The sequence below is a fragment of the Strigops habroptila genome, chromosome 6 (genome assembly GCF_004027225.2).
Source record: "Strigops habroptila isolate Jane chromosome 6, bStrHab1.2.pri, whole genome shotgun sequence".
In the NCBI taxonomy this organism is placed as follows: Eukaryota; Metazoa; Chordata; class Aves; order Psittaciformes; family Psittacidae; genus Strigops; species Strigops habroptila.
Genome location: NC_044282.2, coordinates 51,121,697 through 51,137,895, shown reverse-complemented (window position 1 = coordinate 51,137,895; position 16,199 = coordinate 51,121,697). Strand labels below are relative to the sequence as shown.

The window sequence follows — 16,199 nt, the reverse complement described above, 5'->3', positions numbered from 1 at the left end:
CTAATCTATAAAATTTTTTCTTCAATAAAAATGCAGTTTTCAGTCAAACCATGCCTTTTTTTCTCCTGCATTTACCTTTTTTGGAATACTTAAAAGCTTACGAATTATTTAAATGTTTCTAATGCAAAATTTAACACACATACGAAATGATAACTGATTATTAAAAATAAATGTATATAATGGTCTCAAAATGAACCTTTGAAAAGTTCTTTTCAGAGTCTATAAACCTGAGGAAGACTGATATTCATGGAATATTGCTAATATCTCTGCAACCATAAGTTTTACATGCGGTGTAAACCAAGATACCAAAAAGATTTCATGCTAAACTATAAAAGAGTAAAAAGTCACATGAACCTTCCAGTTTATAAGAGATTGCTAACATGAAGGAACTGAAAGGCTGGCAAAATATCAACAGCTTCAAAGTGCTATGAAAAAAATAGAACAAATGACATGTCTAAATAAATCAAGCACACACCTGAAGGAAGACCTCTGCCACTTAGGACATAATTATGTTTTGCATTAGACAACTTTGCTCAGTCAATAAGGAAAAAAGCTTTTTGTGATGCAATGTGGCGTCAGCTAATCAAAATATTAGCAAGCTCTCAGACTGAAGTATCAGCTTCATATGCAACTTGTAGGAGAGTATAATTATTAAAAGTAATTTTTTGAATATATTAATGAAAATAATATTCTCATATGTCAGTTTTTCTCATTAATGTGACATAGAATACATTTCTTCAACTGTCTTCATGGTTTAGATGGGATTGTGTGGTTAAACCTGCAGGTTCCAAACCTAATACTTTCTCTTGTCAGTGTTTTCATATCCAGGTACTTGATATTAACATTTAAGTCCTCTGTTTGTATTACAAGTAATTGTTGATTGAAAATAAAAATGTTAGCATCTAGTATCTTAGTTTAAGAAAATATTTTTGTAATTTTTTGTTTTAAGACAATATCAGCAAATCATACACAAAGTGCCTGAAGTTCTAAATTCCTTTCCATGCTCACCTTTGTACCATCTTCCTAGAAGAAATAAATAAAACTTTTGACACTTTTGACACAACACCTGTTAACTTCCTTCATGTACTACAACATACAGAAGCAGTAGTATTTTAGACATCATATAGCAGAGAATAAAAGATGCTGGCTTTGGATTTCGCATTACGAGAGATGCTAGAGACTAGTTGTTGGGAAGGACTCTTCTCACCTAAAAACTGTCTAACAATTATTTTTTGAGGATAATAAGGCCTTTCCTATGGAACGTGGAGAAATGAATGTAGTTCAGGAGTGAGATTCATGCCCTTTACCTTAGCTACTTAATTAATCTCCCTCTAGAAATGTCCATCCTTCTACTATAGAAAGTTCTCAAATTGTGTGGCTTAGACTTGGTTAGCCAAAATGATTTTATTTACTGCTTTTTATTTTTATGGTGTTTTGTTATTTTCAGGGTTTTTGTAAGCAAGAACTGAGTAAAGATGGCTATGAGATATAGAAGATGACAGGGTTTTTTCCGTTGCAAAATGAATTAACATCATTACTAAGATACAGTCCATATTGAGAAGTAAATGGTTGTAGTGTTTATGGAATTGAAAGGGATTTCTAAATACCATTTATTTCTATATTTTTGGTGGATGCTTTGCTGAATTCTAAATGTACATGTGGCCACATTTTAACTTAATGCTTCAGTGATGATAAAAATAATGTTGTGATATTTACAGGAGACTGATTGGCTGTGAAGAGGTTCATGATCTTTTCCTTGTCAAGCAGAGTTAAAAAATTCACTTGTGTTCTACCACACTTACAAGAGATTTGAGACTTGGAAGGAAAAATACCAATTTTTCCTGAAGCCAGACTGGGTAACATGAACGCACGTGTGGGAAGTCTTTGGAGATGTCTTTGAAGTCTTATAACAGTAAAATTTCCTTATTAACCTAGAAAGTTCAGCTTGAACAAGTAAACAGCTACCCTGAAAGCTTTCAAAGATGAGCATGTCTCTCGACCAACAATAAAAGGCCCTTAAACAATTCTTTCAGGAGGACTTGAGCAACCTGGTATAGTGGAAGGTGTCCCTGCTTGTCACAGAGGGGTTGGAACTAGATTAAGGTCTCTTCCAACCCAAAGCATTCTATGATTCTACGATGCTATGTCTACCTTACTAGGCATCAAAAGCTTACATAAATATTAGAAGTCTTTAGAAAGTGACTGGGCCGCACCTGTAATGTCCTGCAAACTCAAGAGTGTTACAATCTACCCAGAAATCACAGATCAGAAGCAGAATAAGTTCTAGGTCAGTTTGTTCTCTAAATGAAGTAACTGAGAGACAAACATAACTTAAGGCTTGACACTAAACAGTTCAGAGTGAATAAGTCATTTCTGATAGACCAAGTAGCTGTGTGCCTGTGGAATAATAAAAAGTGCTGCAGTTTCTCTCCTCATATTTCTGGCTCTTATATATTAACAAAAAGTGAGAAAGAATTAAACATCAGATTGGCAAAATTGTGTTTCTAATTGCCTTGAGAGTTTGTGCATCAACCTTTTTTACCAAGAAAATTATTAGACTGTCTGTCAATTTCTTTCGGGTTGCTTAGACAGGGCATTCAATGTCTTAAGTGACTCTGACAAGCCCTGCAAAATTAAGCACCACACAAAAATGAGCAATGCTGCTGAGGGGAAAAAACTTGATAACTTCAAATTTAAAGGTGAATTTTTTTCTGTTAGAAAAAAAGACAGGCCTGTGGGTCTTAATGGGTGAAATGAACAACCACAAAAATGCTGATATTACAAATCCTTTGGAAGGCTAAAGGCCAGTTTATACTAACCCCAAAAGCTTCACTGTTTAGGCAGGGTCCCAGGAGAATACCGTCCATGTAAATTTCACTTTAAAAAAAACATTCCTTGTCATATTTTCTTTCCCAGAACAATTAAACTTACCCTTGTAACCCAGCTACCAGGAGCCCACCTACTGCAAGTATTTGAGCACATCTGACAGGAGAGGTAAGAAAGGTTGTTTACCTGTGGGTTGTATTGAGTTTTCATTCCCTCTGCATTATTGAAAGGCATATTTGGAGTTTTTTGTCTTGGAATATCAGAAAGCTGATAGTGAATGTGGAGGCAGTGCATTCATTACCATATTTTTGTGAGGTTGTTTGCTCTTGTATTCTTCCTGTGGTTCTTGAGGTGCACAGATGAAACACTGATAGGATTCTCTGCTCATTCCATGCCTTTATGCAGTGCCAGCCCTAGAAGAATATGAAAAAAAAAAACTTTCACAGCCCTTGCACATATCAGGTTACAGAAGTTCTATTTTTTTTTTCCCCCCAAGTTCCTATTTTATACCACTGACAAAAGTTGCAGGAATGGAAAAGGAGAGGACAACAAGGGTGGTGGTAGGAAATATATTCCTTTCCATACACACTGTAAACATACATAAAAATTGGGAAGAATTAGATCTTACAGTAGTCATTCTTCCATCTATAAGAGGAAAGAAAACAAAAAAGACAATGTAGTATCTGGGATGTGAAAGGATTACATGCAAGTTTTATGCATTTAACTTGAGAATTATGAAGATTTTTAAGATCCAAAAGACTTTCAGTCATTAGAGTTGAATAAAATAAAACAACATTTGGTCTCACTCCAAGTTATTTGGAAAGTGAATACTTGTCTAATAACTTCAGGTGAGATACAGACAAGCAGATCACAACTCATGCTATTAAAATAGGCTGAATTAACTTAGTATATTTCTGGAAGGGGCTGGTGGATTTTTTCCTAGTGAGCCAAAGGACAGATTCTAAAGGAGACTTGGGGACATGTTGTATTCTCCTGTTTGTTATAGAGACTGACAGTGCATGAAACCTTTATCTAAACAGAAGAGACTCTATGCAGAAATTATTTGGGACCTTATGCTGTGCCAGCTAGAATTAATGTGATAGTTTGCTTTGCCTAGAAAATGTGTATCTCACTTTCCCAGGGCACCAGATCTGAATTTCAAAACTCATTTTAGGGGGTCAGTTCCAGTTGGTCTCTGATAAGCTACCAGTTCAGGACAGCAGATTGCAAACAGCTCATTCAGCCACTGGACTTCCCTGGCAGGAAAGAGAGGTTGTTGCCAAAGAATAAAACTAATAAATGCCAAATAGTGAATGCTTGAAGAACATGAGCCTCTCTACACAAGATTGTTAACTAATGTCAGTGGGCTCTTCCTCCTTCTGCATACCTGCTATTTCCCTTAAAACAACTTACATTGCTGCAGACAAGATTTTCTAAATAAAAGAGAAAGAAGTGTTAGCAAATTATCTGAAAATAATTTTTTTTTTTTTTTTTAATTATTTTCAGACAGCTTTTCCCTAACCATATTTCCTTCTCCAAACAATTGGAACACCTATACTTATACTAGGAGCATGGCATTAGCTGAAGGAAAAAATAATCATTCAATCAGTCCTCACCTGTTCTAATACAATGGGATTTGCATCATCCACCAAGGAAGATGCTTATAACCTTCAAACCCAAGAGTTGAGATAAATTTCTCCCTGTTGTTTCTATTATAGTCACAAAACTTCCCAAACTTGGCATACCCAATTAAAAGTTCTTTTTTAATTAAAAAGGGCTATATAAAATGTTCTTTACTTTATGTGAAAGCTTTGTCCCATGATAACTTGCATCTGAGTGTGAGGAAGCAATCAATCAAAAATTAATCTCTAACAGCAATAGATTAGTGGAGGCAAATTAAGTGAAAACAAGCTGCCCTTTGAGTGAAGAAACTACAAAAACCGTAGCTTTTCAGGCAGGATGAGAAACATCAGTATTTGGCAAAGAGTATTCTCATTTTAAGATAATTTATTTTGTAAAATGTTTGAGAAGTCTAGCAATTATTTTTTTCTGGATTAACATAGCAACATGTGCTACAGGATGTAATGCCATGGTAATGCCTTTGTAATCTATAATCAGTGACAGAATTTGACATCAATGTGAATGCTAGAGCATTGTCTCCCTTGCTGTTATTATTATGACAAGATTTCAATACAAAAGTTCTATATATAATTAGAGAAGTATGTACTAATTCTACTTCCTAGATGTAATTTTTTCAAGGATTTTTATCTTTCCTGAACACCTTGCAAGATAGTCATTGGTTTTCTGATGAGCACAGAGGAGTTCAACATTTAAAACTAATGTTCATACTTTCAGGTTTAGTTTATAAATATTTTATAATAAATATCTTCTTAGAATCTAATAGACAAATAAACACCTTATATTAATTATATGTTAATTAATTAAATACTAATTCACGCTAAAAAATGTAGCTCACATCTGTTTGGTGAATGAAAAGAGGAAGCTAATTCTCTGTAATTATTCTTTAATAATTTATTTATTCCCTGTTGCCCCTCCTGGCTGATCTAGGAGATGTGGTAAGCTTTAAGATATGTTTTCAGGCTGTCTTTAAAGCATTCTACGCTCTTTTTGCCTCAGTTTTTACTAATGCTGATAGACGGTGGGCTGCTAAGGCCTCTGAGCTGAATGACCACAACTACAGAAACAGTGATTTTTCATTTGTGGATACTGAAATTATAAGGGATCAGTTTTAATGGTTCAAAGTTCATTAACCCATGAGGTCTGATGAGATTCAGCCCAGACTACTAAAGTAGCCGCAGAAGTTACAAAAAGATCCCTCTTTATCATGTACCAAAGGTCTTGGAAGTCTGGGAAGTCACATTCTGGGGTGCAATAAACACAATATAACCAGCCAGTAAAGAGGTGATTGTCCCACTGTATTCAGCATTGGTGCAGCCTTTCCTTGAGCACTATGTGCAGTTCTGGGCCCCACAATTTAAGAAGGATGTGAAGGTCCTTGAATGTGTCCGAAGGAGGGTAACAAAGGCGGTGAAAGGGCTGGAAGGAATGAAGGAATGTCCTGTGAGGATCAGCTAAGGACTTCGGGTTTGTCTAGTCTGGTGAAAAGGAGGTGGAGGGGCAACTTCACTGCTCTCTACAGCTTCTTGAGGAGGGGACATGGAGAAAAGGAGGTGCTGATCTCTTCTTCTTGGTATCCAGTGATAGGAGATGTAGGAACGGTTCAAAGTTGCACCAGGGGAGGTTTAGGCTGGACATTAGGAACCATTTCTTTACCGAGAGGGTGGTCACACACTGGAACAGGCTTCCTAGAAAGGTGGTCAATGCCCCAGACCCCAGGTGTTTAAGAGGCATCTGGACAATGCCATTAATAACACTGTTTAACTTTTGGTCAGCTCTGGAGTGGTCTGGCAGTTGGACTAGATTGTCGTAGGTCCCTTCCAACTGAAATATTCTACTCTATTTTATTCTGAGAGAGGCAGAAGCTATTAAGATCTTATTCTCACTGGAAGTTAAGTGTCTAAAAGTTGGCATCCTGGTTTTGCAAGCCATGATAGACCTTTTCATTGCCAGTGCAGGTAATGAGGCACCCCTGGAGGGCTGTTCCGCTTACCTGTTGGGAGGAGTCTTCCTGTGGTGTCTTTTACTTATTTTCCCCATTCACTGACTATAAAGGAAACATAATTGACTCAAACCTTGCACCAGCCTAAAAAACACCATGTCTCACCAAATTAAATGTTTTGTCCAATTCCTAGAAGTCTTGGAAAAAGACCACTTTCATGTTGGTATGCAAGCAGTGTGTGGAAACTATTAACTACAAAAGACAAGTATTCTCAGAGAGTGAGGCAAACATTGCGAACACAAACCGGGAATTAAATGAGGAGTAACATGATACAACTTTGGTAAATGTGCAATTAGTGGGGTCAGAATTGTTACCTCTCTTTTGACCTCTGCTTACAATACTTTGCTTTTTGTCAATACCCCAATGAGTTTAAGACCTGTGTTCAATACTCTGCTCTAAACAAGGAACAACCAAGCCATTATCACGACTCTGTCAAGACAGCTGTAAAGGCTGTAACCAGTTCTGGCAAGACCTGTACATAGCTGGAAGATTAAGTCCATAGTTCCACATTTTCCCAAGTAATTAATTATCCTGTATTTCATCAACATTTTGGAAAAATAATCAGTTATTTCTTACTCTCCTGGTTTTCCTCAATTTTTATTAAGAGGGGCCAGTTTAACCAAAAACTAATCTCTCAAAACATGAGATAAGAACAAGCAAATAAGAAGCATGTCAAATATATTCAAGAAATTAGAATTTTACTGAAATTAAATTTGTCCTGAACAGCAAGAGATCTCTACATGAAGTCATGTTTTTTTTCCATATTTAAAAATAATCTATGCATAAATTGATCTGTATTAAATTTAGAATTAAAAAAAAAAAGCATCTTGGTGGATCTTTAATAAGATTCCTCTTAAATTTTGCGATATCACATTACTGCAAGCAGAACAGAAATGCTATTCAGCTTACACAACATTCAAAAAAATCAATATCAGATTGAATTAATAAGTATATCATAAAGAGCTCTGACCTCCAATTAATGAAAATTAATATAACGTTTAGAGTTATTTGAAAGCATATGTCTTTCACATATTTGGTATAGTTAGAAATCTTTTTTATTGAGAATACTGATGGTTTGAGAATATATTTATTTCTTTGTGACAATTAGATGTAATTGTTGTGGGTTAATCCTAGTGGGCAGCTGAGCCTCTCGCTCGCTTTCCCCCACTGGTAAGGCCAGAGTGAGAAACAAAGAAGGACTTAATGCTATGCAAACACCATTGAGCAAAACCTAGAGCATTAGTGTGTTATCAGTACTATTCTGGTCAAAAATCTAAAACACAGGATCATATGAGCTGCTATAAAGTAAATAAGCTGTATTCTAGCCATGTCCAGTATAATAGTTAAACTGTCAACATCTCTTCTTAAAATGCACTCAGGGTTTAGGACTACTATAGATGACAATGGCTTTGAAACAAAAGATAATGCAATATAGTACATGAATACATCCAGAAATTACTTCAATATAAGGTGGTCACTATTTCTGATTTGTTTGACAGTATGCAAACTGATTCCCAAAGCTTCAATATCAATAGATCAATTTAAATGATGTTACAAAACTGGCATTACAAAGAACCCTTTATTATGTTAAGTATCTATAATAGAAGATTTTGTAACCAACCAAAAATATTATTTTATTCTGCTACTTTGAACTTAGAATTATGAAAATGTGGGGCTTTAATCTAAAAAGAAAAAAAAAAAATACAACTAGTCTTTGAAGGTTGAAATGATCAACTGGGCGAAAACCACACCGGTTTGGTTAAGTGTAACAGTGATCTGTGTCTGACAACATTTAGACCAAACTGTAACTATTGAGAAACTTTGGCAATACGTTAGGTTATCTACAAGGTTTCTGCAACATCAAGTAAAAGTTTTGTGTTTGTGTTTCGTGACAGAAGCAGACTGTTTAAAACAGCTTTTGGTTTAGGTGCATATAAACATTTTCCCAGAGAAAGTTTTGACATCTAACATGACAAAAATTGCAAAGACCAACATATTCTTCCCCATATGGAAAAATCCCCTATGGTTCCCTGAAGAAAAACTACATAGCCCTGGTATCATCAAAACAGGTGGTTCAATGGTTGCTGGAGCAAAGAAATTCATGTTTGTGTTGGATGTGTGCCTCACAGTTGATTGTTGTTGAATCGTAAGCTTACCACCAAGTTTCCAATGTCTCAGGCATTCAGAAAGCATCTCTTCAATGACCTGTGTGGATTATCTAATGTTTACGCAGGAATGAATTCACACTAGAGACACCCCACAAAGAACAGGGATTTTTCCAAGAGCTCCCTCTTTGCCTTGACACTGAATCTTACTGGAGACACCTACTGCTGTGGCACATGTGGAATAAATTCGCCCACATGGTAACACATTTACTGGGAAAATTGGCTTCATACCAGCCAAATCCAGTACCCCTAGTGAAGGGACAAACAAGCAAACACATGTACAATACAATTCCTAAACTAAGCTAAGCATTGCTTTGCCTATCTAGGTTCAGAATGAGATGTCTAAAATTTCCTAACAAACATCTAAACCTTTCACTAGCTCTGTGCAAACTACACCAAGTGGTAAACAGCATTCTGAGAAGGCATCCAGGAGAAAACGTGTTTATCCTAATTTGCGCATTTAAAGGTTAGACTTATAAAATCAGCACTACTTATTTTAGCTTCCTCTATAATCAGTGGAGAAAAATAAGTACATCCAGATGGCAACTTATTTTATCCAAAGATAAGTATCTGTGATAGATCTAAGACCTACTAAAATCAGGAAAAAAAAAAAATAAAAAAATAAAAATAATCCTTCTGAATTCAATTATCTTTGACCCTGATGTTAACATATAAACTAAAATCATATCAGACCCAGAATCTAGAGAAATAAATGTATTTTGTTGCCTTGTGAGTTTTCGTTGCCATACATAGTTATTTAAGCAGCAAATGAAAAGAAAAAATGTAAAAAATGTAGATGTATTCACAATCACAAAATGGCAATCAATGAGAAGGTTTTTCTGATACACTAGAAGCCTGCTAGAGAACTGGAGACAATAGGTTGATTAACGGAGTGCTTGTAACTATTTCAATAATGTATTATGTATCCTGAAAACATTTAAAACCTGACAGTACAAAGAGTGTTATACTGTACGACAAAAGCAACAAGATCTCTGTATTGTAATTTAATACCTATAAACCAGATATAATTTATTTTTTCTCGTCCTTCAGTAAAAGTTTTGTATTTTGAAAAAGTGCAATGTTCTGGCATTCGTATTAAAATAAAAAAGGTGACCGTGTGACTAAGTTGAATAGCCAACCTGACAGAAGTGTAAGATGCCTCTTGTGGTGTTGTCAGGTTGGGAAAAGTACAATTTATTACCTCAGCAAAAATACGAATACAAGTAGGGTCTATCATTCTTCTTCAGTAAAAAGGTGGCAAATATAACAGGGGCTATGATCAATGTACTGAAATAATAATTATTTCTTTATGTTAAAGCCAACCCTATTGGTCATATTTTATTTTATGTATCTATAACTGATAAGGCAAGTCATATGATTTGGAAGTGTAATTTCAGATCTGGAAATAAAGTGACTGGCAGTGAAGAATGAAGTAGGTAGGCTATGAATAACTCCTTAGTACTTATTATAAAGTTAGATTCAGATTGAACAGGAATAAAAAAACATGCTACATTGCTATGTACATCTCTGATCAGACACTGAAAAATTTGTCACAGAAGTCTCAGGCTTGTCAGAAAAGAATGAGACATAAGATATTTAAACAGGCACAACACATGGTAACAGACAAAATTGGTTAGCAACTTCTTTATTGTCTCCATGCATAACACAGCCTGGCGAAATGGATCTCCTGGTATCAATAAACACTACCTCAGAGAATGCAGCAGGCATAAGCAGGCATACCTCCTTCTTATGTATCTTTTATATCTTATACTATCTACATCATGCATTTATTTTTTTTTAATTTCCCAGATTAGTTTTATTTAACTAATTAGAGCACTGAATACTTACATCCTGCACTGATGAATTGGACTAGATAACCTTTAAAGGTTCCTTCCCACTCAAACAGTTCTATGATTCTATTTTAGATCAACTTATTTATTTACTTACTGCTTCCTTACTGCTTCTTAATGCTCTGTTAGAGGCACAACATAACCTTGCAAGTGACCTAGTTTTACGAAACTAAAAGCATTTCTAGAAAAAGATCCAAACTTCCTAAATGTTTCTGATCTTTCTTTTCGAATCATAACAATTTTTCTCAAAGGTAAGAATGTGACATTCAACATCCACGTAACCATACATTAATCTATTTTCATCAAGCAAACTTTTCCTCCTTCTTTTACAAAACTAAGTGTCAAAAGCATCAGCAGCAGAGTCATTCTGGGGAATCTTTGCATATTTTTGCCAAAGGTAATTAAGCTGTCCTGTTTGAGCCTGTACTTCCTGGTGACAATTTTTCACTTGATTTTCCACAGTAAACTGTATCTGACAAACTGCTCGAAACAGAGCGCATTGCCTTAGGTGTAACACCCATCTCTGTCCTCATACACACACAGGAGAACCAGCAAAAGCCAGGAGAACTCTGGAGATGCATCTGGACAACTGATTTACAGATTTACACATGTTGATAGCCTCCCAGAAAAATTCAAGTTACCCCATGCTCTTTAGGCATAGATCTCCACCACCAAATCAGAAATCCTTTAGGTTTGCCCTTGACCACTAAGTAGGGAGGCAGGAACGTCTAAATGAAGAAAAGCTTTATTTTCTTGTAACTTTGATTTTATCTTAATGATTATAACCCATATTAAAAACAAGAAACACGTTTGATTTTTATATCGTTTTATATAGTATCTTCTCATGTTGACATTTCCCACTTTGTGCTATTAACAGGAAAAAGTAATTTACTGAGTATTAAAAAAAATACAAAATGAAGAAAACAAAACAAACCTATGAAAGGGTAAATGAAGGTCTCATCCTGGAATTTTTGTGCTTGCAAGCTATCTTTTCTTATTTTTAAAGTCTTTTTGAGATGCAGAGTTTCCTAAGACCTTGTGAAAGGCACTGAATTGGACAAAGTGGAAAAAACAGTAAAAGGAGTTTTTTGCATTATCTGGGAAATCAGACTTGATGACTGGATCTTTTCAACTTGAGAAAGACCAAACTCGAGCTGTCCAGTTGCTAACAGGCATAGTAATAATCTGTATTATGCCTTAAATCTGAGAAATAATATTCAGTCTGCTGATGAAATGAAACTGCTGGCAGTCATTAAAATCCAAGAGAGGAAAAGGTTTTTTGAATCAATGAGATTTTTTGCATACTCAAATTTAAATACAGGGGTGCATGCTGATTTGTAATGCTTACACACTGGTAAGAATTAAAAGTTAATACCTAAACTTCAAATATGTTTTGATATAAACACACAGAACTGGTTTACATAGAAGGGTTAAACCAATAAATGTACATATAAGCATGTACATAAAAAATATATTTACTGTTTTTATATATATACACATACATGTACAACTATAATTACAGAATTCACAAACTGATGCTAATGCTGCCATGTTTTTCCTGGACTGGATTTGCAGTATCTCTAAGAGAGAAAAGTAGGGTTGCTAACAGACTAGACCTTGGTTTTGAGGATCACATCACTGGAGTTTCTAGTAAACCATGCAACACTACAATTGTTTAGCTTTATATGCATCAAGGCCTGAGGGTGTGAGACAAAGCTTGTTGCAGGATAAAGAGAAAAGAATGAAGTAGTCCTTAGGAGTGGTCCTAACTGTTGCACCATCTTCACTCAATTGTGAGTGGAGTACTGCATCCAGCTCTGGGGCCCTCAACACAATAGGGATGTGGACCTGCTAGAGTGAGGTCCAGAGGTGGGCTATAAAGAAGGTCAGAGGGCTGAAGCACCTCTCTTATGAAGACAGGCTGAGACAATTGGGCTTGCTCAGCTTGCAAAAGAGAAGGCTCTTAAGAGACCTTAGAGCAGCCATCCAGTACCTAAAGAGGGCCTCCAAGAATGCTGGAGAAGGGCTTTTTACAAGGGCATGTAGTAATAGGACAAGGGGGTATGGCTTTAAACTGGAAGAGGGGAGGTTTAGATTAGCTATTAGGAAGAAATTCTTCACTATGAGGGTGGTGAGACACTGGAACAGGTTGCCCAGAGAAGCTGTGTCTGCCTCATCCCTGGCAGTGTTCAAGGCCAGGTTAGATGAGGCTTTGAACAACTTGGAGTAGTGGAAGGTGTCTCTGCCCATGGCAGGGTGGTTGGAACTAGATGATCTTTAAGGGGTCCCTTCCAACCCAAACCATTCTATGATTCTGTGATATTTTCCCCTTCAGCAAAACACTTAAGAGATGTGGTGAGGTATAACCAAGTTAAGCATACTTAAAAGCATTTAAGCACTGCTTAGAGATATATCTGCATTGAAGCTGCAAACAGAAAATGGACAGGGAGAAATGCACGTTGTAGTAAATTACCGCATCCACACTAAGGGCAAGTAATAAAACCTGCACTGACTTCAAACAAAATAAAAATCTGAGGCAAAAAGTGAAAATACTATAAAACATTTTAAGTAAACTCTAATCAGGCAGACTACATAGCAATAAAGCATGAACACTTGACATTAATTACACCTACTTGAGTTTTGCTTTGAATACTTCACTGTTCCTCTCTCCCCAGCTCCTCCAAAAGTGTGCTTGAATTTTGTTCATCATTAATCTGATGTTTGAAAAAAACTGTCATTTCCTTAGAGGGTTGTTGTTTTTGTGTGTGTGTGTGAAGAAAACAGGGATTTTGGCCTCATGTTTCTAAAGGGCATAGCATCAGACGAGCACAACACAAATTCACATTTATCAATGATTCTCAATATAGTTTATAGGCAATATGTTCTCTGCAAGGTACTCTAACAATACCAGAGGCCAAAGAAGCTGTTGCTAGTAAAGCTGAAATACACTTAGGCAGAGCAAGGTCAGATGTTGCTGGCAGTGCATTTCTTCTCAAGTACTGTTGCTAGCAAGCTAACAAAAGCTGGAGACCACCGGCTGAAGCAAGCTAATTTTTTAAAATATAAGCCCCTCTGATTCAGTACCTATTCCAGGATCCCTTCCAACTAACGGGCAATCAAGACAAAGAAAGGCAAAAAATTTGTCCAAGGTCTTAAACCTTAATTATTGAGACCAGTCTTCTCTGGATTAAACTTCTTAACCTGGACACATATTTGCTGTCTATTACTTAGAAGTACAATCAGAACATTACAGCATTAATGACTGAAGGATGTTTGGTGGAATTCAAGATGATGGAGCATAGCTGGTGTTTGCTAGTTGCAGTTGTTTTGTTCTGTCTGATCATGTATAATAAATACAACGCACTGCATGCAGAAGTAAAAAACCCCAAACTTTCCATCCTTAAGACATTTTACCAATATCTCGTGTGCCAGGCATTAGTTTTTGAGCCTGTTATACAAATTCACTCAAAAATAAAATTCAGTCTTTACCTTTTCTTCTTCCCAGCATGACCATATTTGCCACTTGACAGGCCATTAATAAAAATCTCTCATTCATATGCTCTAGCAAAGGTATATAAGCTTCAGGACTATTTCAGAATAACAGAAAATACAAATATGACTGCTGTGACCACAACAGAATAACAACTGAAGTCTGGTCTAATGTCATAGTACCAGGAAATATTTAATTCCATAGGGCTTAAACACCTGTGCTACTGTAGGTTACTATTCAAGCCTTTTCATTACTGCTGACTGCATTCAGCAGCAAACTTCCACATGTCCATGTGGATGAGATTACTTCATTAAAATGCAGAACAGGACTACAGACCTTTGCAAGGTGGATAAAGGGGAGGCACAGGTTTTTTAAGAAAAGAAAAGTGATCAATGACATGGATAACACAAGTAGTATAGTAGTAGCTGAAAAGAACAAGAACACAATTGAAAAAAGGTATGCTACTGCTTTTAGTGTTGTGAAGACAATATATATATACACAATATGTATTTCTGCTCTGTACAAAAGAACAGAAATTCTTCTGGGTTTTTTTTTGTTGGGTGGTTTGGTTTTTTTTATAGAACAAGGATATCTTTCTTCATCCCATCCTATTAAAGATTATTCACCACACAGATGTATCTAAAGATGTAGTTAAAGCTTTAGGAAGGCTGCTATCCTGTATGCATATATAGTCAACCTATGCTAGGATTTTCCATGGAATGCACAACTATACATATAAAAATTATTAAGGCACTCTAAGTCTTCACTAAAATACATTAGCACAGTTAATAAAGCAGTTGTCTGTTTAGCTTCCTGCCCTGTTGGTCATTTGCGTGCAATGTTGTACAAAGTGCCTTTGCCCTGCTTTTCTCCAGATAAGACTGCAGTAACCTACTGTACAAACTTCTGTGCAAGTGTGCTGTGCTTGTCACTTTATTTTGACTTGACAAGTCAGATGAACAGAAGGGAGAAAGCTATTGTTATCCTTCTACACAGGAGGTAAACTGCAGCACAGAAATACTAAGTAGCTAATATAAGTTTTAAAACAAATCTTTGGCTGACAGGAGCTAAATACAGATCATGAGACCCTGATACCCTGGCTCACCTGCAGGACTATTCACTCTGCTGGTACCATAAATTACAAGATGCTTTGAGATACTGCTCTTGCTAAGGGAAATACCAAAACAACAATAATATACATTGAACAAATTTATTCTGGATTTAGCAGGTTTCAGGCATAAAAACTTCCACAGGAGTTCAGATCTGAATCCAATAAAGCTTTTATGCCATGCTATAAGGACTACCAGAAAAAAAAAAAAAAAAAAAAAAATTTGCTTTTGATACTTGAACAACTGGCCTTTTCAAGATCTATTTTTTTCCTTCTTCCTTTACTTCCCAAAAGTGGCATAATGAGGTCTCTGATCAAAGTAATTAAGGCTTCTAATTAATAGGGGGAAATCACATTTACATATGGTATCACTCCCAATTTCAATTAATTGCTCTAGACAAGAATTTTTTCCGATTCTCTTCCTGACAAGCTGCAAAAGTCTTCACTAATTAGTCATTTTTTCAAACATGATATCCTGACAGAAAAAGAGAATTGGTATTATTTCTAGCACGAGGTAGCCAAAGTTTAAAGGAAAGAATGTGCTTATGTCAAACCTTCCACATCTGTGAGTTTATCTATCCATAACAATTCTGTCATTTTTCAGATAATTATTGTACTGAGAACCTGAATCTGCTCTTGGAAATCACAATGTTTTACCCAGTGATTTAAAACAGAAATTGAATTGTTTGTACTTATACAGTCACCTATATCATCACACTTATTGACTTGCCATGAGGTCCCTGGAAACATTCTAAGACTGTTTCCCAACAAAACAGGATCAGCTCTCTGCACTTGTGGACAAGCTGCCTTCACAGGAAGTTGCTTGTTAAGAAAACATGCTCATATTTTGAGGGCTCATCTTTTCTGCTTAACAAAATGACCATGTGACACACAAAGATGAATTTGTTATTGGGTTTAGTTCTTTTTTTAGAAAGAAATCTAAAATTAACCCCCTGCCAATCATAAATCCCTCTACATATTCAGGCAATCCTGAGTTCACAGGTGGAATTTCACTGGGAGGCACACCAACATAATAAATACTCTTTTCTGGCACTGCTTATTCAAGACTAACAGAATCATTCACATAACTTAGGTTCTGGGCTTGCAATTAACCGAATTT

General features: G+C 36.0%; 1 long non-coding RNA gene across 2 annotated transcripts in view; it reads right to left on the bottom strand.

Moving 5' to 3' along the window:
- LOC115609530 overlaps positions 1–16,199 on the bottom strand; it is a 30,491-nt gene that overhangs the window by 7,770 nt on the left and 6,522 nt on the right. For both annotated transcript variants that reach the window (XR_003991888.1, XR_003991889.1), the window contains exon 2: positions 3,013–3,239. This is a non-coding gene — a long non-coding RNA (uncharacterized LOC115609530). The remainder of the gene's footprint in view (positions 1–3,012; positions 3,240–16,199) is intronic.